The sequence below is a fragment of the Buteo buteo genome, chromosome 8 (genome assembly GCF_964188355.1).
Source record: "Buteo buteo chromosome 8, bButBut1.hap1.1, whole genome shotgun sequence".
NCBI lineage: Eukaryota > Metazoa > Chordata > Aves > Accipitriformes > Accipitridae > Buteo > Buteo buteo.
This window is the reverse complement of record NC_134178.1, coordinates 41,495,595-41,523,571: the sequence shown is the minus strand read 5'-3', so window position 1 is coordinate 41,523,571 and position 27,977 is coordinate 41,495,595. Positions and strand designations below refer to the sequence as shown.

The 27,977-nt window shown below is 40.8% G+C and overlaps 1 protein-coding gene across 5 annotated transcripts in view; it reads left to right on the top strand.

Moving 5' to 3' along the window:
• The window catches only part of ZBTB20 (zinc finger and BTB domain containing 20), a 512,829-nt gene that overhangs the window by 120,105 nt on the left and 364,747 nt on the right, over positions 1-27,977 (top strand). For all 5 annotated transcript variants that reach the window (XR_012651362.1, XM_075034361.1, XM_075034363.1 and 2 more), the window contains one exon: positions 6,729-6,850. The gene's annotated coding sequence lies outside the window, so the exon portion shown is untranslated. The remainder of the gene's footprint in view (positions 1-6,728; positions 6,851-27,977) is intronic.

The window sequence follows — 27,977 nt, the reverse complement described above, 5'->3', positions numbered from 1 at the left end:
TGGAATTCCAATCAAGCCAGAATTGTTTTTACTAATCCAGTAAGGTGATGTTGCCGCTTGATTTTTCTCTTGTCCTGTTGTGATTTGTAGTGTTTTGTTTGTTTGTAGGCTTGTTTTGTTTTCTTTCTACCCATGCTCCTGCTTTCCTACTCCTTTCTGGTTAGTCTCTCAAAATGTCTACCAATAAAAACATCCATTTGTAATGATAGCATTTGCAGCTCTTTGTAGTCTCAAAGTGCTGCAGCTACAGATATCGTCTACTGAATAAAATGTCAGCCACCAATTCTAAGAGGGGAAGTTACTAAGGCTTACATTAACAAATGGCTAAGGACTATGGCTCTCAATTTTTAGGAATATTGTTGTAAAGTGGTTTTGCTATAAGCAGCAACACTTGTGAATTAAATAATGGAGAATAAATATGGTATATTTATCTTTTTCAGATGTATTGGGTACCTAGCATTCTTGTTGAGATCAGTAGGAATGTGGAAGGGAAACTGTTCTTGAGACCACACTGAATATAGCACCTGTGGATATCTAAATAAAGAGCAATAGCAAATCAGAAAGTGGTGTTTGTATGCAAAAATTCTTGTTATTGGTGGTGGTGGGGAACAAGCAAAGAGTACGTATGCGAGTGTCTATCTTGGGATTTCTTGGTGCCATTTGTAGCCAGCCAGAACAAGAAAGCATCTGCCACTCTTATGGTTGTCTTGAAAATAAATATAGTTTTAGGTCAGCAGCAACTGCTAGCTGACATCTTTTATTCCTGGAATGCTTTTTTTCTTGTACTAACGTTTACTTTAGAAATGTGGGCGCTAAATAATTGTGAATTCTACACTAAGTAGAAGAGGTAGTAGAAACCCAACAGGATTTATGTTCTTAAGAAGTCTATGTGGCATAAGTGAAGAGAAAAATATATAGATGTTCTTTTCAGTCTGCTAACATCTTGACTATATAAGTTGTGAATTAAGTAGTGTTTATAGTGCTGAACCATCCTTTTTATACATTTAATTTTAAGGTATCAGTTTAGAGACTGTACATCTTTTACTTGGCTACAGTTAACTGATGAATTTTATGCGAGGTATGCTAGCTTTCTGTGCACGTGGAGTAGAGCACTTTCCAAACTAAGATATATAAGTGACTAGCACAAGAGGGTGACAGAAAGGACAACAAAGGAAGTTAATAAATTGATAATGAAGTGGGATTATAGAGGATTGAGCATGGATATTAGAACCATTTCAGACATACTTTTTAATCACTACCACTCTGCTCTGATTCTGTCTAGTGGCTTTCTAGTGGCACCACCCTGAAACATCTCGTTGGGTATTTGGAAAAAGACCACTTGACTTGTCACTTATTGGCAAGCATGTCTGCATCCTTGACAGAGGCCAAGAGGTTAAATGAATGATAGAGACGAGATTCTTCTGTTTGCCATGCTGTTGGTCTCTCTAGAAGAGCCTTTAAATAAGCTGACAAAAATATTTGGATAACTTGCAGTACTGTGTCTGATCTATGAACAAAGCTTTTATATTCTGGGCTTTTCATTCCATCACTGAGTTCATAAATGTACAAAATCAAGAAATCAGTGACCAATTTAACACTAAAGTGAATATAAAAGATACTGTATCATGCTTATAACAAATAAAACTGTGTAAGGGGAACAAACTAATACAAAGTACAGAGGAGGAGATGCTAAGAAAAAGGGAATCGGCTCTTAATCTCAGAGTGCTTTCAAGAAGAAATCCCAGCCCAGTTCTTTCTGTTATGTCAGCCAGGCAATTTCTTGAAAGAAGTGTGAGTTGTCTTGTGTGGTGCACATAACTCCTGGCTGCTTCCCGAAGCTTCAGTTTTCACTTTTCCCAAAATTGCGTGCTCGACAACTGGACAGAAGGCTATGCTGAATTAAATTTTATTGTTCTGGTGTTCTCCATCCATTTGCAGTGCATGTAATCAGGAATTCAGCTATGTCCCAAGAAACCTGTTTAACCTAATGAGAGCAAATGGCAATGGGTGTTCCTTACTCCGGACAGCAGTGCCAACATTTCTGCCTAATTGGGACATATTTGGCTGGTTCCAGTGCTTCAAGTGGTTTTTAAACAGGTGTTTAATGGGTGTGGAATTCTGAACTCTGCCCTTCTGATACAGAAGTTGCCAAATAAAGATTAACACAAATAAAAAAGTCTAATGCAGAATAAATAATTTTAATCTTTGTATATTTATTCAGCATAATTTTTACTTTAACTTTTAAGTCACGGGCGGGTAGGGAGGTGTTTCTTCTCATAATTGAGAAAGTCCATTAAATAGAACAACAGGATGTCTAACAGGGTGTCCTAATTAAAATTACCCTGTAATTTGAACAAAACATTCATTTGTATGTAGCTAAGGTTGACCTAAAACCCATCTAAATCAGGAAAAATTATTATACAATTTTTTTTCTGCTGAAAATGAAACTTAGCATTCTGCCAACAAACAGCATGATTCTGTTATTAGAGAGTATTCAAGAGTAAGGATTTTCTCTTTGCTGTTAAAAAGATAATGTTTTGAGAAAATTTACAATAGATTTCTCTCCTACCTCCACCCTTTGATTGTATTCATTCATGGTTGCATTTCTGTGGTATTTTGAAAGCGGAGACAATTTTGTTCTGTGCGTACTGTAAGCCCATCTGAAGCCTTTGGTCGTGGCTAGTGTACTGGTGAACTAATAAGCGACTGAGATAGCAGCTGCTTAGCAGGACTGATTGGCTCAGGCTTGACTTTGCTATCTGCAACTACACAGTTTCTGACTGGCTTGGAGTGCAAGCCGGGTAATTTTGTTACGTTGGGGAGTGTGGGCCTGCATACATAATCTAGGCTGTATACACAACTGGATAGATTTTACTTTTGTGTGTAAAAACGACCTACTGGTGCTCTAGCTGTCACGGTTTAAAATGCTGCTGAGGCAAATTGTATTTAATATAATTTATCAAATCAAAGCGAATGTTTGAAAGAATTTACTCGCTTCAGAAATATTGTTTGTATTTAAAAAGGAATTCTCAGCGTCTTTAACTTCACAAAACTGCAAAAGCTGCAACTTATAGATGTTGCTTCCCAGACACAAGGTGGTGGAATTTTATTTGTTTCTGCCCACTTTCTGGGCAGGTTGGGAAGGGGGAGGATTTTCAAAAGCACTTGAAGCTGGTCTGAACGTGCTCCTGGTGGGTTCAACTTGAACTACTTCACCATGATTTGAGTGGGAAGAGAATCACGCCCTTGTTCCTTTGGACAATCCCAGCCATGATGTCTAATACAAAATGTAATGAGACAGCTATGTACAAAAAGTGGAACTTCATAAATGCCAGAATTTAGCTATGTGCAAGAGGAGCAACTTTCCACTGAATTATTCTTCTGCTCACACCAACTTTGAGGTTTTCGTATCTCAGCGTCAATGGAGTATATAACAACAAAAGAAAAGAAAGGGAAAAATCTGATGAACAATTTGCTTAACCTACTTTTAGCTCCAAGAATTGTTAAAGTGAAGTTAAAATTTCAGGCTGGTGTTGTGGTAATACACCTTTAAACCAATCAAGAGCACTTGAATAGAAAGTATTCAAATACTGGCATAGTTTAAAGTTCTTAGATTCTCCTCATTGTTTTAAAGACCATCAAAACTGATGTAGGTACCTGTTGTAACCCAGAAAGCGAAAAATTAATTTAATCAAACAATTGTGATGACGAGCCAATGATACTGTCATAATTAGATATTAATAACAGGTATTTGCCAGAGTATTTTATATGTGTGTGTATTTATATATGTTGCAGTGTAGGTACATATGTATGCATGTTTTCCAATGGACGGCTATAGAGAAAAGCATTCAGTGACACCACAGTAAGAATATGTGCACGTGTGGGTTGTACCGATAACGGCTGTACGTGAAAGGCTGTTGAGGGAAAACAGGAGTCTCCTGTTGAGGAAACCAGCCAAGCCTATTGTATAGGGGTCATGTAACTTGAACATGTATAGATTTGTGTAACAAGCTGTGCAGTTGTCCATGGTTGATAGAATAACTGTAGCCGTCTTTAATGTTTATAGAAGACCGAAATGAAAACAAGTAGTTGTGCGGATGCCATTGCTTCAGAATCACGTATGCTGGTGTGTAATGCTACGTATGAAAGCATTATTTCATTACTGTTGAAGGAAAAAAGCCACTAATTCTTATGTCTGGTCTGGTATTCTGCCCTTGAGGCCTAGTTGTAACCTGGGTATAAAAATTCTGACTGCAATACTGAAAAGGCAGGTACTGGTTGTTGAGCTGATGAAAATGGATGAAGACCAGGTGTCCACACTGATTCTTTTAGTTCTCTCAGTTACTGTAATTTCCAAAGATGATGAACCATCTGTGGATGCTAACTGGCTAGCAAAGCTGTTCCTTAGTGACTTCTTCTCCTGAAGAAATAGTAGATAATGGTGTTGGGTGATTCCTTTCTGCCAAAGGATCTGTCTCGCAGGGTTTAAAATGTTCCAGTTTTTGTTACCCCTAGAGCAGGCGAGCTAAAGGAAGAGATTTAGACTGCAGTGTCATCTGTATTCAGCTGAAATCCAGATACACATCCCACAGCCTCCTGCACAATTGTTTAGGCAGAGTGACTTTAGAAATGCTGACAGTTAGAAAGCTTGGTTTCTAGTCAGGACGGAGTTGATGTTTGTGCTCTGGGAAAGTAGCAAAATAGATGCTTGGTACTGTAACTGCAGAGATGTAAAAGAAAATTCCTGCTCTTTATTTCCAGATGTATTTTCTGAAGTCCTTGAAAGATTTTTCAGGAGCTTCTGGATGTCCTGGTAACAGTGGTTCTTAATCATGCACTTTATCATTTGCCTTTGGCAAGAAAGCTCAGTTCTTTCCTTTTGAATGTGGGACCTTGCCTTATTGCCTCAGGGAAGCATTACTGTAATGCATGTCACTTGAGGCTAATTCAACCTGCCACTTGGAAATTGCCCCTGGTGCAGGTTGTAGCAGTGCACCATTATCTCAAACTATTTTTCATCAGAACCAGACTGCATCTGCTCTGTATGATCTGCATAGCCTGCCAGTTTATTTTAGGTTAGCATGTGAGGTGGGGGATTTTTTACCTGTAAAGCCATGATTGGTTTGGCTTCCAGTTATGTGATAAGAGCCTTTCTTCCATGTCATACCAAAGCAGCTCTAGACATCTCAAGAGGTAGGTCCACAGCAGCTTAAACTGATCAGTTGACGCTGCTCTGTTGCCATTCCTCCACTTGTACAGTTCTGCTGCCTCCTTAGGTCTAACCCCCAAGTTTCATGCCTGGACGTTGAGCTGCACTTGGGGGTTGATGTGGCTAAAAACACGTGGAAAAGAAATTTTCATTCAGCTGAAAGCTCCCTGAACCAGACATTTATCCAGTCCTGGCTCAAGGATGGACCTGGGGACGTGGGGCAAGGAGAGAAAAGAGATGAGGGAAGGGTGGGATTGTGTCAGCTTCAATTCAAATTACCTTACATCGTAGTGCAGCCACATTCTTAAGCTTCTGGATATAATAACCCAGTGGTTTCAGCAACGTACAGCTGCAAGCATAGGGTATGATAGTTAAAGGAACCATGGCTTTGGAGTTTACTTTCTCCACTATTTTCCAAAACCTGCATTTTGGTACACATCAGAAACTCTGAAGATCACACACCTCAACCTCTCTATCCTTGAAAAGGGAAAATGATATGAAGGCTTGATTAATTTCTTTCATGAGGTTTGATTGCTATATGTCATTAGAAGCAGATCAGGTGAGGGGAAAAAAAAAATAAAATTTTTGTAAGCAGTAGGGAATTTTCCCCTTTGAAAAAGAGCTAAAACTCCATTAAGATTTCAGCCAGCTTTAAATTAAAAATTGTGTCTGAAAATAATCTGTAATGTGAGTGCCAGCGAGGCATGTCAGGGCACTATCAACACAAGTTTCTTCTATGTACAGCCTGTGACGTGGATCCTATATCTTCAATCACGGTGTTGTTATGCCACGCGTGCTGGTGTGAGAATGGGCATCAAATTAACGCTTGGCCTTCTGTTGATCATAAAAAGCCGGTGTACCACATACCATGTGGCTGACTGGGGCAAAGCAAATGGAGGAGATGACTGCTGGATCCTAAATACTACAACGGCTTTGTACACAAGCTAACTTGACCTAACACTTTTTGCCATGAGTAGTCCCATTCCATCAGGTCGCAATAGGTTTGCTTACACTCCAAAAAGTTTCACTTGTTACGTTTCTGTAGGACAGGCCCTTAATAACATGCCTCCAGAGTGATTGGGTCTTCTTTCCCCTGTCCCTGCGCCACTGAATGTTGGTACTTTACTACTTCTGCCCCTGCTGAGCACCAGTCCTTGAGTATGATGCTGGGAAGGGGAGAGTTCTGAAGTAAAGCTAGCAGCTCCGCTCTGTGGGCAGTAACAAACAGCAGACCGTTCCGTTTCACTGAGTTTCAAACGTTTGAGGGGGCATGGGGATGTGCAGCATGCAGCCTGAAATCATGCTTTTTTTTCCTGCAAGATTTTTATGTCAAGTCCACGTGGATGAGATTTGTGTCTGTCCTCTGCAATTGGTACTCCTGCTGCAAAGCCTTTGGAGAAAAACCCTTTGCGGGTGTATCATGCTTTTGGTAGGGTCTGTATTGGAGTTCCAGCCAACTGTTTCTAAAGGTTTTTGCTTCATGTGAGATCTTAAAGGTCCTTTTCTCTTCTTCTTTTAGGGAACTAGAGGGATTGACACATCCTTTACATCCTGCATTTACTCTGACCACAGTCCCTCCCTGTTCTCACAAGCGGAGGTCAGCCCTGCTTCCCTTCCTGTTGATTCCCAGTCAGCTACATGGTAAGTTTTCATTATCTCTAGACTTGTTGCCACAAGGTAAAATTCTGGCAGACTCTCTCTAAAATCCATTAGCACTGGGCATTGAGGGCAGAGTACTTCACGCCCATCAAAGATCGTTCGGTTGTATTCCAGGCTGACTGCAAGGAAGGGAAAATAGTATTGAATTAGCATTGGAGCTGAACTTCAGCATAGATTGTTATAGGAATAAAATATGAAGTAAAATATGTGACAGAATTAAATCCATCAGTTCTAATAAAGGAAACAGAAGAAAGCAAAGAAATATTGGACCCTTAAATCCCATTAACCAGGCCAGAGAGAGAATGTGTTAAAAGGGAGCTGCACTGTATCTTTTTTCATTGTTTGATGAAATAATCTTTTTCACCCTTTAAGTGGTGTGTTTAAAAATCCTGGTATTTCTGAAACAAAGAGAATACACAGCCACCGAGCTAGCTGGTTTTTATACCTTCCTTTTCTGAGTATTGTCCTTCAGTACAATACAGAGCCATTTCTTTGTTCTCACAAGCTAGCAGTTAAATTGTATGTAAATGTATGCAAATTAGATGCTGTCTAATAAAGAGAGTCATTAGATGGAAGAAATATTTAGTTTGGGGGGGGAAAAAAGAAAGAAAAGAAAGCAGGTGTATTTTGCAATAGAAAAATGTAAGATTGCAAAAGCTCCTCAAACTTTGGGTGAGGGCTTTTTATAAAGCCATTAAAATATTTTCTAAAAGACTTACGCTACTCTTGGTCCTTTTTTCTGCACATTTTTTTATGTGTATATATATGTACAGTTCTGTGATCTTTTCTTATAGCACAGCCAGTCTGAGTTTTATATACATACTTGAACAGACATGTAAATATTGTATTCATAAATATTTGATTTCTTTAAATCATATACCTATGAATTTACACATGTGTACCTTGTGTTAGGGTGTGTTTTTTGCTTACCGAGTATATACAGGTGGAATCCATGTGGTAAATTTTATTTTCATGGATTGATTTATTCATCGTACGCTCTGACTGGATACCTTCTCACTAAATCATCTTCCTCCATTTTATCAATCCCCTCCTCAACAGTTTTAAAGCTGCTTTTTTTTTTTTTCCTTTGCATTTTATTTATTCACTAAATCTCAGTGCCAGGTATGTTTCCATTCTTTCACTTCCATTTTCTACTAAGTAATCCCTTTTGAGGTATGGACCTGATTTAAGCCTGAAGCAGGCGTGACCTTTCTAAACACGATGAAGTCAGAGCTTTACTGTCAGGTGTCAGAGCACTAAGATGCTAGGAATGTGAAGCTTTGGGTCATCCAAAGGTGGAGATTCCACACCTGTGGATGAAGCACTCGGCATCCTTCTAGGCTCTGAAAGATTTAAAATTGATTAACCTTATCTTCTTGCCACTTCTAAGGAGATAAAATTTGAGACTTTAATCTCTCTACTTTAGAATCCATAGTCCTGCTCTTTCAGCTCTTCTGTTTGGGTGGATTAGTATACATAGATGACATGGCTCAATTATTTTGAAGTCATTGCTGTATTTTGTTTCTGATGGTCAGTTATCGTGGTTCAGGCAGGCGAGCCGCTATCTGTATGTTGACTGGCATATTTTTTCTGTTGCAGTTTTGCAAGTCTGGAAGTCTAAAGGCATATATGTATATGTGTATAAAATATATGTATATAAAAATAATGTTGTTTAAATATTTACATATAAAGCCAAGGGATTGGCTTCCTTCCCAGAATTACTGGAACTACCTTCCCCAGGAACATTTGGACTTGAAAAATCTCTACAGCAACACTTTTCTTCTGCAACTGAACAACTTGTGAAATGAGTGACTAGTTCTGCACCCTTTGCTGTTCGTATAGGTTCTTTAGCTTGGGGTGATGGAGAGGGCTCTGTGCATGGGTAATACATTTCCAGTTAATTATGGTAAGATTCTCTTTTATTGCTCTTTCCCCCCACATTTTCTCATTGGCTTATTTTACAAGAGAGCATTTACGAGAGGAACTCTAGCACAGTGGGAGTATTTTTGTCACTGTGCTAGGACAGGTCCATGCAACGTGTTGCATCTGGGCTACGTGCAGTCCAGAAGCAGCCATTCCCATCTGGAGAGCTGCAGGGCACGCGGACTGATCCCTCGGAATGAACTGGCTCCCCGGTTGCCCAGTGTTCCGACCGTACTGGCTGAGCAGTCAGCAGAGAAGCCATAATGTGTGTCTGCTACCCAGTGGGACGTGTAGGCAGGGTCATTGTAGGGAGATGGTGGAGGGTTGGCAGTGAATATTTCAGGGGCTCGTAAAGGTATAATAGAAGATGTAAGGTGAGGATTAGCTCTGTGGGGAATGCAAGGAAAAATCTGAGCTATAATGTGAGGATGCTAGACAGAGATAAGGTTAATGAAGTGAGAAGAAACACGGGGTATAGTGGTGACTAAGAGGGATGAGGCCACATTAGTAAACAGAGAATGTTGGTGGTTTATGCACTCACTCGGGGCACCACTCTTCTAGGCTGGCTGGCATTGAGCGTCCTGGGAGAACTGAGTCACTAGTGATGTAGACATTTAACATTGATGTTTTCATACAGTTTGCAATCTAGTTAGGTGTATCTGCACAGGTTCTTCAGATTTTGGGAAGTGGTTGCTAGTCCTGAAACCCAAATTGGGAGTTTTACACTGGAGATGGGTGAGGCTGACGTTCAGAAAAAGCACTTTGTGTCTCACATTCTTGAACAGGATGCAAAACATACATATAAACAAGAATGACGCTCAAATGGGGGAAGAGTGATGCAGGCTTAGGGGCAGGAATCTGATTAATTCTGTGTTCCTCTCCAGACTTCCTGTGGTCTGGAGTAATTGTTCGGAGCAGGAGAGAATTCAGTGCCTATGTACTTTTGAGGATATGCGTCTTACTACCTTGCCCATCTTGACAATATCAGTAATACAGCTTTCCTACCCTTGAAGTACATTGCGAGGATATATGCATTAAAAGATGTGAGGCTTCTGTATCCTGTGATAATGAATCCAAAAGCAGTACTGTAGACAGATGCGGGAATCGGACCGGTGGTCCATCTGGTCAAGCGTCGTCCTGTTAAACGTCTTCAGCTGCAGCAGAGGGAAGCACAAGAAATCCCAAGTTGTAATAGTGGAACAAACAATATTTTCACTAGTGATCTGGAAAGTAAATGAGAATTTTTTAAGTTGTATTTCTCAGGAGCTTGTGCATCTTTAAAAAAAATAGTTTTAAGAAATAAAATATGCCGCACTAAACTAATCCTAGAGCTAACGAACAGGCATTGGGACTAGCAGCTTTTGCTATTACCTACTGCTTATTATTGTTATTATTATTATTTCTTTTTAATTATGCAAAGTGCTAATCAGTTTGATTATGCACAGTGCTAATCAGGTTAATTATGCAAAGTGCTAATCAGTTATTCTCTAAGCACACGAGGAGAGCAGAGGTGCTGGCAGTGAATGGTGGTTCTAGATGGGGGTAGTCACGGCAGTCATTCCTTATTAAAAGAGGAGTAGGTGAGATGACAGGGGTTTTTGCTTCCATTAAAAAGTAAATTAAAAAAAAAAAGCAAGCCATGAGGGTGATAGTTCTGGTGGGGTAATGTCTTCTTTCACAGCAAGGCAGACTTTTTTTCCAAGCCAGCTCATGCTGTTGGATAATTTCTGTAGGAGTTTGAGTGCACTAATTTGGGCAAATATATTGCAGAGGAGTCTTGTAATGGGTGGGGTACAAGTTGCCCCCTCTTGATAAGTCGGGATGCATAACTAGAAAATCACAAATTAAGGGAGTTTGCTCAATCTTAACGTAGAGTCACCTTTTAAGCACTGGTAAGTAGGATACTGATAATGCAACATGAATGGCAGTTGATCATATGTTTGTATGGTGGAAGGTACTGCATGAGCATACAAAATGTGTTTCTTTCAGTATAATGCCTTTACAAGCTGTAAGAATGTAGGGTGCCTTATCAGTGGAACATACGTTAGGCTGTGTTTCCTCTTCCTCTTTAGCACTAAATTATAAACTAGAATTTTGTGTTCCTGTGAAACAGGATCTGTTTTCAGTAAGCTATGTTCTTCTGATAATTACCAAAGATTCAGTGTCTCTCTTACTGTGCTCAGTGTCTAACATCTAACCAGTATTCCTTATTTGATTATGTTTCAGTGTTGGTGTGGGATACATAAGCATTACTTTTTTCAGTTAGTAATGGAGATGACATTCCCAGAGCAGAGAGCTACTTGCTCGTAAAAGTCTTGGGTAAAGGATCTTAAGAGGTTTTTTGAGTCATTAAAACAAAAGACTGCTCCTGTATAAGGCCATCAGTACTAGAAGGTTACTGTACCAGCAGTGCAAGAGAAATTTTCCTTGAGAAATTAATCACTGAAGGTGCTTGCTTACGGGGGAGTAGTGACAGTTTTCAAGTATATTTAAGGTAGGAAGTAAAGCAAAGCATCAGTAACTTATGGCTTAAACCAGAGCCTGAAAATGAATAGTATTGCCTTCTTGGCTTTGTGTCTACTCCACAAGACACTGACCATCCAAACAAGTTTACTACCAGATGTGTGGTCACAAATACTCATCTATTCTTATAAATTCATTCTGGTGTTAGAACGCTAGACATACTAAAGGTCCACCATCAAGTCTAGTGCCTTAGATCTCGAGGAGGGAGCATGTGATGCAAATATTTTAAGCGAGAGGAAGATACACCAGTGTCCTGAGACTTCAAATGCTTTCCTGACTGATCAGAATCCTCTGAAGTTAACACACAGCTTCCCATAAACTGATGGTGAATCATGTCACTGCTACCTCTAGGTGCTGCTCTAAAAGAACTTGATCTGTTTGCCTCAGACCTGAATTTGACTTGAAGTAGTCCATTCCGCAGCCAGACTGCTTCCATAGATTTACCATTTTGCTTTCATTTATTGTCAGTGGCTCCAGTGCCTGTTTACTCTTTCAGTGCACTCCACTCCTCCCTCATCAGCTCTTTGATGAGACGCAATAGCAGAGTGTGTATGATCTACCAAAATAGGGAAAACTCCCACTTCTTCATGTGATCCCTTGGCATCACGTAGCCTTGCAGGAAGCAGATGCTTACTTAGATTGCTGTACCGACAGAAAAGTGGCAGTCACGCACGTTCTGGATTATTTCTCTATCTTTTGGAGGCTGGGCATATTATATCAAAAGGGAATTAGTTTGGAAGTTATTGTGATGCTTTAGGTATATTCTTTTCTATCATCCACATCTTTTCAAAAAGGAGTTTAATCTGGAAAGAAAACCCCAAAGTTTTTGTGTTCCTATGAGTGTTTCTCCTGAGTATTTAAAAGCTGGTGTAGTGTCAGGGGACCCTTGAAAGGCCAATAGCATAAACCACACACCGTAGTATTTGCATGTTAGAAATGTAAATCTACCTGAGGCATAATCATAACCTCTGTTGAATTTCACCATCTTGGATGGCTTGCCTTCTGATGAATTGGGGACCTGGAAAGTCAGAAAACTTGTGTTTTGCTCCTGTTTCTACTGCTTTCTTTGTAACCCTGCTAAATTGCATTACCTTGCTCTGCTTTAGTTTTTCTTGACAGCAAAGTATGAATGATGATACGGACCTAACACGGGGTCGCGGTTTGAAAGGCAAGGGTATTGTTTGCAAAGTGCTTTGATATCTCTGGTTTAAAGGGGTTATGGAAATGCAATGTACTACGGGGAGTTATCTGTGTTATTAAGAAGCATCAACAAATCTTGTGATACTGTGTAAACGAGTGCAAGATAGCCCCAAAATAGTTTGTGTATTCTTAAAAAGTGAAACATGTGGATGGAGAAAACTCAGTTACCTTGACTTGAGGCTAATGGCTTAGCAACAAATGAAGAAACCCCAATAAAGAAGTCTGTGCCTCCTGTACTTTGAGAAGTGTGTCTCAAATGAACAGAGAATTCATTTGCTTGTATGGCAGAAAGTCATTGCTTCAAAACTCCTTTTGCGTCTTCCCGAGGAGCTGGTCTTCAGAGGTGCAGGCTAACTGCTGCTCAACTCTGTAGGAGCTGAGTCTGCTCATTGGCATTCACAGAACTGGGAGCTGGTGGGAAATTAATAACAAAAAGATTTTAAACGTTCAGCCTGACCTTTCAAAGTTACTGACCTGCATTCAGGTTACAAATACACAGCAATTTTCTCTTGAGCTGCAAAGACTCGAAATGTTAAATCAGTAACTCGATCAGACTAGCAGCCCTTCTCCTCTCTGTTTGCTCGTGCCCAGCTGCCACGACTGGAGTAAAGGAACAAGAAAACTATCTAAACACATCCATATCTTACTGTGACACAAGTACTTGGAAGAAGCCCCACTGACATAAACTAACACAAAGTGACACTTTGTTTAAGAAGTTGTTTTGAATGTCTTCTCCCATTGATCTTCTGCAAGGGAGATAAATAAACACTGTGTGTGGTGCAGCCAGGCTGAGTATTTTTGCTCCTGCCAGTGTTTATACATTCTCTGGTGGTTGTTTGTATTGCTGTTTGTTGACTGTAAATTCCAGACCTGTATGTTTGTAATATATACATTTACAGGAGCGGTGCAGTTTTGGGAGTATGGTCAGGGTAGTGCTTTTTATGAACACAACCAGATGAATAGTGGGTGGGTTTTTTTCCTCCTTCCAGAGGAGTGAATTAGTCTTTGTGCGCCCAGTGAAAGAGAGGGCTGCGATGGCAGGAGCTTTAGTTAAGCAGGACCTTCTGTGCTCAGGTTGATGCAGGTAGGTGCACGAGGAAACCCACGCAGAACTCGCCTGGTAGGAATCCAGTTAGTTTAGCCTTTCATCTAATTAAGAAACGGGTCCCTTGGGCTCTCGGTTTGTTCGGTGATGATGAGGGTGATGCATGTTTTCTTTCCGGAGGAAGTGACTGAAGTTGTTACAGATGACAAAATTCCTGGTGGCAGAGACCCCTCCTGCCCCTCTGTTCCTGTTTCACAGTTCTCTCCCTTGTCTTTGAACAGAATCTTCCCTTTTTCACTTACTGTTGTTGTCAGCATCTCAATCCCTAGGACAGTGGGAGCGTGTAGAAGATTTTTGGGAACTGATGCAGGCACTTCTTCGTCCACCGAACTGAACGGGCATAGCTTCCTGAACATAATGTTTGTGTAGGAGGAGTTCAGCTTAATCGGTCACCATTTCTCCCATTAGGTGGAATTTTCCTCGAACCTGTGCTTCTGTCGTGTTTGTGCAAGTTAAAATTATGTGTTTCTGATGTTCTGCATTGTTTAAAGCCTGCCTAGTGTTTTCCTTTTTGCTCTCTCATACACATTATCTACATTTATTAGATGGAGATTTTGCTGTCTTGCAGTTACCATTACAACAACCTCTCTCATTTGCTTATAAGTTTTACTGAGTTTTAACCATTTGTACTTAGTTTTATTAGCTTTAAACATAATTTTTGCGGACAGTTGCTTCTGCTGTGGGTGTGCTGTTTACAAATATGGTGCTTGAGGGAAAATACTTGGGTTTGCCCATGCTAAAATATTCTGATAACATCTTCTAAGGGTTCTTGTGCCTTCATGGTTTGGAATGATGCTTTGTAAAAAAAAAAAAAAAAAAATCAACTGAATGACCTTTGTGACAGGGAGGTATTTCTTCCTTTTCTTCTTGACACTTGTGCATCTCACCACCCTGACAATAGCTGTTCCATGAAAATAAGGAGGACCTACTACCATTATCAGCTTCTTAATTAACTCAAGAGGCAGAGGTCTGTCTGGTGGGCCTGAAGGTTGCCATACTGTTGATGACCACAAAGCACTGATATGTTGGTGTGTAGCAGATTCTCATTTTCACTTGGCTATTTGAAAATCCTGGGAATTAAATAAATTAAAAAAAGGTGAAAGAATATTTCACTTATCTAAAGTCAAATCTGTGAATACTAGAATTAAAGTTGACAGAGCAGCCTTAATTCAACTTCCCTGTGCCTTTCCACTTTTTAATTATGTGATCATATGCTGTTTTCTGTGGGAACCAGTCTTCTCATAGTACACCTAATATGGATCTGGTCTGAGGTTGAAAAGAGGTTCTTTAGTAAGAGGCTGTTTTCTTTAAGATCAATTGCCTCACTTACTGCAAACACTGGAAAATGTTTAATATATGAGGCAGGAGATAGCAGAAAAAGAAAGGGTGCTTTTATTCTCAAGATTACGGTGAGAGCAGGCATGTGCTTAAAGCAAAAAAATGTGCTTGAATTGAGTTGCTTGTAAAATCAGACATTTTTAGATGGGTTACAAAGCAAGCTAGTATTTCTGCTTTCTCTTACCAGTTCACTTACTCCTTTTAACCCTTTGCTATTTGTATCTTTTAAAACATTCTATTTATTTTCCTTTAAAGAAAAAAAAAAGTCAATACCAGTAGTAACAGCCTACCCTTGTCTTGCCTTCTTTCTCATCACTTTGCTGGTATACGAAAGACATTCTTTTTTTTCCTTTTTTTTTTTCCTCCTCCCATAAAATAGCAATTTCCAGGATTTTGACTTTCAGTTGGTAGGAAGTGCACTATGTTCCACATTATTCACTGACAAAAGTGCACACAACTCTTCCTGACACTTTTGACAGTTTAGTTGGAGATGCTGCTCTAAGTAGAATGTGTCTGTCTGTAGCCAGGTCCGTTTTCTAAGCACTGGGAATTCAGCTGTTTTCTTGTGAATTCTTCTTTTCATATTTTATTACTATGAAGAGAACACAAAGAGTTCTTGTTTCTTTCTTCCTCTCTCTCTCTTTTTTTTTTTTTTCCCCTCCAGTTGACACAATCAGTATTATTTGAAGGAAAAAATTACACACAGAATGGGAAATAGGGTGGGAAAATGTAATAGGATCTGCAAATCTTTTCTGTCTTGTCTGAGTAAATGAGAGCTGATGAGAGATGCAGCACAATGAGGGCTAGGGAATGCTAGCTGAACTGGTATATAAAGATTGTTTCATTTTGCTTCATTTCATTTTACTGTATTGAATCTGAAAGGGAAAATTGCAGTGGACTTGAAAGTTTGCTGTGGAAACACCTTGGGTTGCTGTACCCTTGACGTGAACCTGGGCAAACATGAAAAGGAACATTAAATAAAGTGGTCTATGAATTGTGTAGGTGTGCTTCTGGAGCTACTTTTTGAAGAGTGTCCTTTCACAAAGGGTGGCCCTGCCTCTAGGGTTATTCTGCTGCTTCTGTTTTTAATCTCTTTTATTGTCCACTTAGGTTACCAATTTGGGAAAGGTGTCACTGTGGTTTTTTTTGTGGTGGGTTTTTTTGGTTTGGGTTTGTGTTTTTTTGGTTTTGGGGGGTTTTTTTGAGCCAAAACTGTACTGGTTTTCTAGCATACATTTTGCAGGATTATGTGGCAACATCATTTTTGCATGCAGACTTTCAAGTAGACTGGAAGGACATTATTTCTTCCCCCATTTATGCCCACCCTAAAGGTTCATCTCACCTTTTCAAATGAGTATAACACAGGCTAGGACAGAACTTAGGTGAACTTGTTTCTAGGTAGCATACTACTACAGCAATGCACTCATTAGTAGACAATTTCACCTTGTGTGTTACCAGCTGTAGTGCTTTTATCCAACCAGTGACTGCACAGCACTTGCTGGAAGGAGGATCTGTAATTGAAATCAGGTGTGAGTCAGCTTAATCTGAAAAGTTGTTTTTTGCAAATTATTGTGCTACTTTAGGCATGGATAATTCCCCCAAAATGGGCAAGGTAGGATTCCCCACCCCCCCAAGCCTAAGTCAGTCATGGAGGTCTGAAATAATGCAGCATGAACAGCAAACATTCCTGCATAAAGTCTCTGACAACACAGATTATAAGATTTGAGACTTCTGTAGGAGCCACTACTCTTGGGAGATATATTTGATGATAAAACATATAAAGATTAAACTTTTTTCTAATCTAAATAAACAAATCGTAACGTTCAGAAGTAAGATTCAACGTCCTGTCTTCAGAGTCTGGGTGGTGTGATCCCAAGGCAGGTTCATGTCATGAGCAGATTTAAGGCTCTTCCCTTGGAAAAGTTTTTTAACTTCTGGATCTTTGAGATAGGCATATTTGGCAAGAAGTTTGCTTTGTACACTCGTTCCCTTACCAAAGTCCCTGAGGCTGAAGAGGCTGGGGTAGTGTTGGTGGGCATGGGAAGAGAAATGAAGGGGGATGGTTTTACTTTTCTTCAAGCAAAAGGATGGGATGGTTTAATGGCATTGTGTAATACAGCTCTTCTGCCACTCTCAGGGCAAGGGAGAGATTGGGTAATTTTTTAATTAACACACCACACACCACACCCCCCGCAGCCATTACTAGAGAACACCTCTCCCTCTCAATCGAGACCTGGCAAGTACAAGGGTATCCACGGGGAAGTGAGTGTCTCTGGATGTGACTCATTCCAAGGAGCATCTCTTGAGCTCAGTATCTGAAAACTGAGTGTCGTTAAGTGCCATGGATTCATGTTGCTAGTTTAAGCACAATCCATTTTTTCCCTGGCTGTGGTTATGGAGGTGGAAGGGTTTCTCGCTTGTTTTTTTCTCCAGGTAGACTCCATAGGCTCAGACAGGTAAATCTCGGATAACAGAAGAAAAGTGAAGAAAAGCGATGAAAACAAAAGTTCTTCCCCCTCTAGGAGTGGGTAGCGCACAGAAGAGGGAGGCAATGTTCCCAATATGATGAGTAGATATAATGGCTATGCAGCATTAAGAACAGATCTGAGAATTTAAAAGCTGGTTGAAATCCAGAACGGGTTGGGGTTTTTTGGGGGTGGGGTAGGGAGGAATGCTGTACGGCAACCAATCTTTTCTGCATGTTATTTTAGTCTCAGTCTTTATGCTGTGCAGTCTGAATAGCTATCCTCTCTCATATACAATAATAATTCAAGGAATATTCTTTTTAGCAGAATAAACAAATTTTTGCTGCTTGACATGTGAAATGCTTGTACTAGTAAATTCCACAGACAGCTTCTTCCCCCCCAATATTGTTTTGTCTGATTATACAACCTTGAAAGTTTAAAATTGACTGGTTTACTGTAAGAAGCATTAAGTAAATGCAATCTCTCTATTTTTAATAACAGTAGCTCAAATTTCATGTGAGATCACACTAGTCCTCCAGTGTAATTAAGTTTATGGTTTTCTTATGCACTTCAAATGCCTGTGATGTGCAGTTAATAGTATTTTTCAGACAAGTATTAGGACACCTCGGCAGCGATGCCAATGTGGGCTGGTGTCTATCAGCAGTGCAGACACCACAAAGTAATGGAAATTGCAAGACACTCTGCTATAATTTGTCTAAAAATATGCATGACAGCAAAGCTTTTTTACCTGAGTTTAGAAAGTGATAAGGCTCTGAATCAGAGCGAAGCTTCATAAATGAATCGGGCATGAAACAAGATTTTCAAGTTCGGCTCTAAGTCCAGTGTGTATTGAGAGTGAAGTATGGCTGAATAGCGGAGTTCTTCTGCATCGTGGATTTTGTGTAATGGCTGTACCCCAAGTCTGATTTCCACTACATAAATTTTAACTGTAAGCTGATGTAAGGCTGCATCGGGAGTTTTGGAGGAAAGCTTTGGACAAACTTTTCATCTGTGTACATACACACACACACACGCGTGTTATTTTGTTTGTTTGTTTAAAGGAATTGTGATTTTTTTCAGTACAAGAACATTTTTTATTTCTAAGGAAATAAAATTATACTAAAGATGCCTAAGAATTCCAGTGAAATTGCCTGAAATTATTGAAGCAAAATGTTTAATTTAATTTAAACTGGTGCAGATTTTTTGTTTATGTCAAAGAAGTTTTGATTTTCAAATGTTTTGAAGATGAAGGCCAAAACTTTGAATTCATGAGGAAGAAGAATGTTTCTGACTTGGCTCCATCCGTCACGCTTGTTGAACATTGCAAGTTACAATTATACTAGGTTTGGATATAGAGCTGGATTTGTGTTTGCAGTGTGTGTCACAGCTCTGTAAATCAGAACAAGATCTGATTATTCCGGTGTCTTGAGATGTCTGGGCCTGAGTCTGCAGCATCAAGGTTTTGGGAGTGTTGAGATTCAGCTTGGTTCTGTATAGAAGTGTTGGAATTGAGCCCCGATCCCTTTCTGAAACAATCCCCTCTGATACGATAGGACTATCAGAAGTATCGGCAGTAATGGTAAAGTTCTTACGTGTCAAAAAACCTGTCCTCCTCTAGAAGGCTGAAGTAAAGCTTGCTTTATGTAAGTATTTAGGGACATGGCAAAGACCAGTGGGTAATATGCGGGGCAGCTTCTCCGTGACCGTCTTTTCAGCTCACGAGCTAACTCCTGTGCAATGCTGAGCTGTGTTGTGGGGACGGCAGATCTGGAAAATCTCTGGCAGTTAGCCGTAAACTAGCCCTTCCCTTCCTTTTTTGAAACAGCACATGCAAATGCTAACCACCTGTTTATTTTGTTCATGCAAATTTTTGCCCATGCAAATTTAGGCTACAGGTTTCCTTTGTTACACATAAAGAGGTTGGAATGCCCTTTCGAGTGGGAAATAACAACAGGGATAGTTTAGCAGCACCATCTTTTTTTTCTGTTTTCTCCTTAATCAAACGAGCATCACACACACTTTGGCGAGACTGCTGCATCAGTGAGGACTACAGGATTTGGCCCTCCAGGTATTAACTGGTGTCAGTCCTTGGGGGGAGCTTTCTTTGCCTGCTAGCTGCCTTTTTGGGGGACCGATGGGTGCTGGAAGCGGAGCGGTTGGGATGGGCTCTGGGAGAACCTGCCGTAGCTTCAACTGTCCATCGCTGGCTGGGAATTGCTAGTTGACATTTGAGAGAACATACTTTGTATGAGAAAGTGATGAGCGAATGGAAATTAAAACAAAAGGGTTGAAAATAGAGCTGTAATCAATCTAGCCCGGTATCTCAATAAACCAGGGACATTTTTTCATAGTGAATTTGGGGCAGATATCACAGCAAGTGCCACGATAGCGGGGTCTTCCCCCCCACTCCCTCCTCCCCTTCCATTAAATCTACATTTGGAAGGTGGATGGTGCTGACTCATAAATTAAATTGGAGTAATACATACAGTGTATATATATTTCTGTCACTTTGTCTCAAATTAAACACGAACCTTCTCCCCTGACAAGATGATAGAAAAGTTAATTGCTCGCCCTGGCTTTAAATTGGAATTTGAATTTGCAAAATGCTAAAGGTTTATGAGATCTAAATCATGAGGAGCTTAAATTACATTCCTGTGATAAAATATTAATAAATCAATTAAAACATAAGCCGAGTATAATATTACTTTTTTTGTAGGAACCTTGAACACAATAATTCATTAGAGTGTGCAGTAACAATTATTGTATCTTTTTTAATTTTCTTTTTTATTAGTTTTTTTTTTTTTTTTTAAACTGGGGAAAAGGCAACATCAGATGGGAACACACCACACAATGGTGGAATATTATCCCGGTACCAAATCCAGTCATCTCCTAGTAACGATGCACATACATACAAAAGCATCTGAGCACCCTGAACTCCACACATCACATCGTGGCTCCAGTATAACAAGGTGCATTCCATGAATGCTGGGGGCAGTTTCTCCCCTTTCCACCATGGGAAGGAAGGGTGGTAGCACAACAAGAAGGGAAGAAATCTTGCTGCTCCTGTTTGTTTTTTTGTTCCTTTCCAGCCTCTTCCCATGCCATTTTATTCTTTTCTTATTCTCCTTCTATTCTCCTTTCCCTTTCTGGGTATAAGACTGGTATGATTTCAGTGTCAAACCCATCAAAAAGTCACAGACCTTTCTGTAAAGCTGGCCAGAGTTTTGCGTTGGGGAAACCTAGGCTAGAACTGGATTTGGTTACTAGATTTTCAGTTACGTTGTGAACAACTCTCACAGCTCTAATCTTTACATAACCCATTTCTGTGTACTATATAAAGAGCACTTCAGGCACAGTATGAAACTTAGTTATTATTTGAGGAAGGAGGTGTTATGCTAGCTCAGCATGCATTTCTTATATGCAAATATTAATACACAAGGAATGCAATTATTACGTAGATCTGCACACGTCTAGTGCCTGCGAAGGTGCAGATTCCTGCGTCAAGTGCATTTTACCTTCTGCAAAATGACTGGACTGCGTGTCTGATACAGCTATGCTTGGTAAAGGGTCTAATTGCTATTATTACATTATTTGTGTTGAATTCTCAAAACGTTGTTTGGTACAATTACACGTTGGTGCCAAATTGGCAGTTCTGGGGACTGAAGTCTGCTGTATATATCCATACCCTAGGCACCGTGGCTGCTCTGCCCGCCCTCCCCTGCGCCCCGGAGTCGTGCACATCCATCCCTCCTGCCAGCGTCGAAGGATTTACCGCATACTCTTATTTTTGCTACTCGCGGGCAGGACCCCAGCTCGTCGTGCCCTCTCCTCCTGCGGGTCATCTGTGGTGCAGCCGAGGGATTTTTTTGACTAAACCAGGGAATTTAAATAGGAGCCCAAGTGGGGACGAGCGGCGGGTAGAGGAGAGGGCTGCATGCGGTAGGAGGGAGGGAAGGGGCGCGCAGCTGCGGCCCCCCCCTCTGCCTGCTAGCAGCCTGCAGCCATCTCGCTCGCAGCGGTCCGGGGCAGCTGCCGTTGGCCAGCTGAAAGCAGTTAGGGCCAGAGTCAGCTGGGGAAAACAGTGAGGAGAGATCCAGGAGCAGGTGGTGGTTTGTGCTTCTCACCACCCGACTGAGTAATGCTTTGCCATGCTGCCTAGAAGCTGCGGCAGGCTCCCGTTTTCCCTGGGTGCGGGATCCCTCAGGATGCTCGGGGCCCTCCCCGCGATGACACCGTGACCGGTGGATTCAAGGATCCTGCTGTACTGTGCTCCTGGCTGTCCTAATTTGGGAGTGACTTCAGCTTGCAATTAAACCTTAGTTTGCCCAGGCTTTTCCACTTGCTATCCCTCTGCTGATGAGACCAGTCAGGGTCTGTTGTAGCGATGCAGAATATAACAGAACTTTGTGTTTCTGAGCACATGTACCATGTCAGTACTGCTAAGCTCTTCATCAATATTAAAGAATCAGTTGTTAGTTTTTACATGCGTTGCTTTTCATTATCCTCTTTTTAAGAAGGGGGAGGTGGGAAAAGTCACTTTCCACCAGCTCTTGAAGTCATGTAGCAAGCCAGTGGTGGAGATTCAAGTAGACTACATGCCTTCCAACATCCCACCCTTGCACTAAACCTCACCAGAATTGGAGAAACGCCAAAGACAATGAGTCTTCTTCATTGGGAAGTAGAAGGTGGTCATTGAGCTTGTTTTAAGCAGACTGAGAAGTAGCTATCGGATGCGATTAGCTTCTCGTGGCTACCAAAATGAGCTAGCGTTTAAACCAACAAGCTAAAACTGAAGGCTTCATGTCACTAGGATGGTCTGATCTTCCTTTATTGTGATTTTTATAGCAATAGATTGTTGAGGGTTGACCCAGTGTTGTTTATTCATGGCACTTGTTAATTGCATTTACTCAATAGATCCCGTAGTTCACAAATGCTGGTTTAGAGTGTGACCGAATCTTTGTGAGCATTCCTGTAAATAAATTTTAAAAATTGGACTAGCTGAAGTTTGTGTGTGTGTGTAGGGAGGTGTTCCAGATTTTTCTTGTGTACAGGGATGACTTCCAGCAGAAGCTAAGAAAACTTTTAATGCCAAGTTCTTTGTCAGTGATAGCTGTCTGCAAATCATAGGAGTTACGCTGGGGAAGTGCTTTCTCTATGGCATGCCGCCCTTGCTGGGGGGGGGAAGTAGACTGTATGCGTAAGAGCATCGTTACCCCCTGCCCCTGCCCTCCCTGGAGCTGGAAATTTATTTGAGCCCTGGGTGACATCAGGTGCTTGAGGTGGTGAATTAAGGCCGGCGTTTTGGCTTGTAAAAACGGAGAGGAGGGCACGAGCTGGCCAGTGCCGGTACGAGTGGTACCCTACGGCTCTGAGGATCATCCTGCCCAAACCCTTCCTTCCCTGTCCCCCAGGGGATGGCCATCCCCTCTCTACCCACACCCCAGGGAGGCAGCCCACGGACGGACGGACGGACGCCGCGGTAAGGATTTCCATGCCTGTTGGGGGCACTGAGGTTCTCGCCGCCGATGGTAAACACGATTTGGCTCCCGCGCTCTTGTAATCAGGCTTTCTCGCGCTGAAACAGAGATTGCTCTATTGCGGTGCCAGGCCTCTAGCAATACCAACTGTTAAATAATAAACAGGCCCTGGTTTTTGGCAGCGGCTCCCCGGCCCCCCCGCCCCCCCCCAACCCAGAGTACCCATTTTCTGGGTTTACCTGCCCGCCTGTGCTCTAAAGCACGGACCGGCACCCGCGATCGGTGGAGGTGGAAGCAGCACAGAGACATCAGTCTCTGTCTAATCTGCTTAGTTTATTATTCTCCAAGGACCTGGGGTGATATAGCAAACATGCAGTGCTTTGGCAGCACTAACAATGGCTGTGCTGTCGTTCTAGATAATATTACAGACTTTTGCCTAATGCACGGGATGGTTTTTTTCCTCTGTTCATCTGCCTGTTTTTTAAACTCTTCTTTTATTTTCCCTTTTTTTTTTTCCTTTTTTTTTGAAGGGGTGGAGTAGCTGCTGGGAGGGACTAGTTCCTCCTTAATCAGCTCTGGTTTTTGCTGTGAATTAAAAAATGAAGTAGCATGTTTAACTGGCTTGTTCTCCTGGTGGCAGAATGGTATTTATTGTTTTATTGCATTAAGAAGTATTACTAAGCCTTTTTCCTGTAGTTTATGGTTAGAATGAGCATTGGAATGAAGAGCAATTTTTTTTATTCATGAATGAAGGGACTCCATTATGGAAGTCACTCCACCAGCGGGGAAAAAATACTGCAGCAAATAAGCCCCCATTCTTATCTTCATTTTGGCCACTTGTGTAGTTTTTGTTTGATTTCCTTATTACTGTGTACACTGTACACATGTGGAAAACAGTATGTCCTGTTTTATGCAGAAGTGAAGTTCAAGAGCTTGGAGATAAGTTAGGAAAAAATATTGTGATACTGTAAAGAAGAGTTTATACTGCAGAGTTAAAATGTAACGGCATGAATAGACTAGTTTACATATTAATTTTCCTTTTGTTCTCTAAAACCTTGAGTGGAACACAAACCAGAATTTTTGCTTGGTGGGATAATGATTTTTTTTCTTTTTTTTTTAAACCCATATATGAAATTAATTTTAAACAAAGGTTTTTCTCCATTCCATACAATTACAATGGCCTATATTTGGAGTCAACTAAACTTTGCACAGTATAGATGATTTTTGCTCATCTGTGAGGGAATTTCCTGAGCTGTGGGTTAACCGTGGCATGGATGCAAAGAAAAATCTTGGTGTTTTCAACAATACTGCATTGTAAAAAGTGTGGTGTTTTCCAGTGTTCTGGTGGGAATTCTGTCATAAAATTTCCTATCAACTCTTCTTGAAACTCCATCCTTTATCATAATTACAGCAGGTGCAAATATAAGGAAGCAAATGTAATCAGACCTGGGAGCGCTGCCCTGTCACTAGCTTTTCATTTCCTCTATGCAGCTTTGCTGTTACAGGTCTGAGAACCCTTTAAAGCCCTCACAGAATTAGCGTTTAGTGTTTAAACTAAGAAACACACGATGGTGAGGTCTGAGGCTCACTGATGCCGTTTCCTCTTAAAATAGATTGCGTAATATATGTATATCTATCCATTTTCATTAAGTGAGTCAAGTTAAATACTCCAGAATAAGGTGGGAAAACTTGAGTTTGTCTAAGTCCTTGGGCCAAATCTCATCATATGGGATTTTCAAAGGATCTAGATGACGTTAGGAGAGCAGCACTCTTTGCTTCCCAAGGCATTTGTTTTCCTAGCATACTTGAGCACTTCTGAAAATTCTTGTGTGTTTTTTTAATCATCCCTGAAGGCTTTGGCCTGAACAAGCATCTGGCATTTGACGCAGTCTGTGTTGAGACTGCAGCAATGACTTGTTCCCCTGTTTGTCGTTTACTTGAGTAGATCTCTATGGACAGTCTTTTGATTTACTCTCAATGGGAACAAGTTGGAGTTCAGTGCTTCTGAAGGTCTTCAAAATACGGGAGAAGTATCAGTGAACTTTTTGGTTAACGTGTTCTTTCCGAAAGTTGTAGAATTTACATAGTTTAATACACCCCCCCCTTTTTTTTTTTTTTTTTTTTTAATTTTGTAAGAACGTTGAAGCGATGCCAACAGATAATTTTCAGGAGGCTGGAACAGGGCAGCTACAGGTATGCAGGGAGAGGCTGTGCACTCGGGAGATTAATGAAGTGCCTTTGCAGCTGCTATTGTAGAAGCTGGAAACCTTGTTTCATTAAGCAGAAAAATAAACTACAGAAACAGAAGACTCCCTCTCCTTCTTTCTAAAAGTGTTTCCTTTCTTAAAATGCACATTTTTAATCCAGTGGGAAGAGTCTTTTCTTACTGCTGACATACTCCTTAAATCATATTGTTTTCAGGCAGTAGGTAGAGTGTGTAGATGAGTGACATTTGCTAGTAACTGTAACTAAAACATAGTTTTAGTGACATCAAAAAAATTATTGCATTTATAAGCTGAACCATTTACAGCAGGTAGAAGGAAAATTCAAAGCTGGAGTTAGCGATGGAAAACATCTCTTATCTCTTTCAGTGCCTGCAGCTGTGCCATCTTGGGGTGTGATTTATTTAGCTAAGAGTTGTCTGGTCAGTACTTGGTCAAGAGAATCACCAGGAAGAACTGGAGGGAGCTGTGGGAGTGATGCAGTAGATGGTGCTGTTCCCTTGAAGGCAGCTCTGATGCCGTGCCCAGCAGGATGCTTAGGGGGTATTTATTTCTGCAGCTCTAGCTTTCGGGTAGGACTTGAAAATCTACTTATTTGTCACTGTAAAAATCTTGTTAATGCTTTTTGTCAGCTCTAGTCCTATTCTTAGATACATATTTGAACTTTTGGGAGCATGGGGGTGGGAAATATAATAGAGGATAAAACAATGGTTTCGGAGTCATCGCATATATACTTGAACCTGAAGCTTGAAGCAAATTTCAGGATCTGTGAATTCCAGGAGTGACAACTGGAAAAAAAAACCCTGTGGTAAGAAAAAGGTAGATTTTTCCTTGCTGTGTGGATAGCTTTCCTCCAGGTAGCACCAGACTTGGCTTTCAGCATCAGGCAAAGTTGAATCCAGAAGCAGATCTAGAGAGGACTGCAAACATTCCAGCGCTGGAAGTTCCTTCAAGGTGAGCTCTCGGTGATGGCTCTCTGCTGAGCTACGTTCTAGTGAAATGCAGTCACTTAACAAACAAAGCAACACATTTTATTGGAGGACGTGAGCAGTGTCTTTCCAAGTTGTCTCCAGGCTTCAGAATTCTTCTCAGAAATCTTCAGAAGCCGCGAAACCCATTGCGCTGTGCTGGGCATACGTGCATCTTTTGTGGGAGGACTGCTTGTTACGGTCACTCAGAAGGAAGAATTGTTCTGTCTAATTGTGTGGGTCACATAAAATATAATTTCAGAAATTTCCTTTCATATGGTTTGAGGTCAGAAAGGACTGTTAGATCATCTAGTTTGACCTCCTGTGTGTCACTAGCTATTAGATTTGTCCAGTCATCCCTGTTTTGAACCCAGTTATGCACAGACAGCATCTTTCCATCTTGAAACCATCAGGAGGTTAAAGCTCCTCCCTTCCATTGATAGTTTTGTTCCAATGGTTAATTCCCTTGCTGTTTAAAAATGTGGGATTTGTTTCTGGTTTGATTTGACTTTTCTTTCTTTCTTTCTTGGCTTCACGTTCCATACTTTGGTTCTTGTTATGCCTTTCTTCACCCAATTGAAGATCCCTTTAGAAAACAATGCAATAAAGAAAAGTAAAAGGCCTTCCCGAGCCTACCCGCTACCTCCTGTTTATGCCTCCAGGGATTGCGTTAGCCATCTTTGCCACATTGCACTGGGTGTTCATGTTGAGTTGTTTATTTGTCGTGACCTCTAAATCCTTTTCAGAATCGCTGTTTTCCAGGGTGTAGCACACCCCCCCACATCCATCCTCAATCCTCTGGATACAGCATATGTTCCTTTTTCTTAAAGGTATGCCATACCAAAGAGTATTATTTGAAAGAACAGAAAGTTGTGCAAATGCCTGATTCTCCCCATCTGTCGATACCCTGTTCTCCTGATCTTTTATCAGTCTTTGCATCACCTGGAAATTTTTATCAGCAGTGATTTTATAACTTAGGAGTCATCAATCAAAATGCTGAATAGTGTTGGGGTTATTACTAATTTTACTTTTGTCTTACTAAAAACACTTGTGTTTGAAGACCCCCTAGGTCACATTTTTCTGAGGGTCTTGCATTAGTTAGCTGTTCAACACGTGCTTTTATTGACAGAACTGGAATGTTCTGTGCTAAGTCAAATGCTTACAAAACTGTAAGTGTGTAAGCTCTTAGGCTTAGAAAACTTATATACTTACAAAAGAATGAAATCAGGTGTGTTTGACAAGACTTATTTTCCATAAAACCATGTTGACTAGCATTAATTATTTTCCTACCTTTTAGTTATTTCTCAATAAATTCAGTCTTATTGTACATGGGTGCAACTTCACTGGTATCAGTAGGTTTGTACATTTTGCTCGCTTACAGTGTCTTTAATGACTGTGTATTACTAAGAAAAAAAAAAGGAATAAAGCAAAAATCAAGGCTTAAGGGTGCAGCAACATGCGCAAGAGTACTTTAATATTTGGAGCAGTCCTCTATAACTTCTCTGTGTGGCTGTGGATGGAATGCACTGGTGAGTCCCAGTGACCCTAGGCAGAGTGGACAGTGGGGAAGGTCTCCAACTGGAATTTTAATCCACCAAAATGCTTGTGGGATTTCTTACAAAAGTTAATGTTGGATCTGAATTCTTTTATCTTGCGTAAAGCATATGTATATACTCTGTGGGCATCGACACAGTACTCCCACAATCTTCTCTTGTTTGTACTAAAGCTCAAAGTAAAGCTTGGTTTCCCTCAGCTGGTCTCTTCTTTCATTTTCTGAAGTTCACAAAGGGAATCTAGTGGGGAAATCCTCAAAGGACCACAGAGTTGTAGGTGCTGATGGGGTGGCTACGAAGCAGCTGTGCTGGTGTGGAGGTGGGAGGTTGATGAC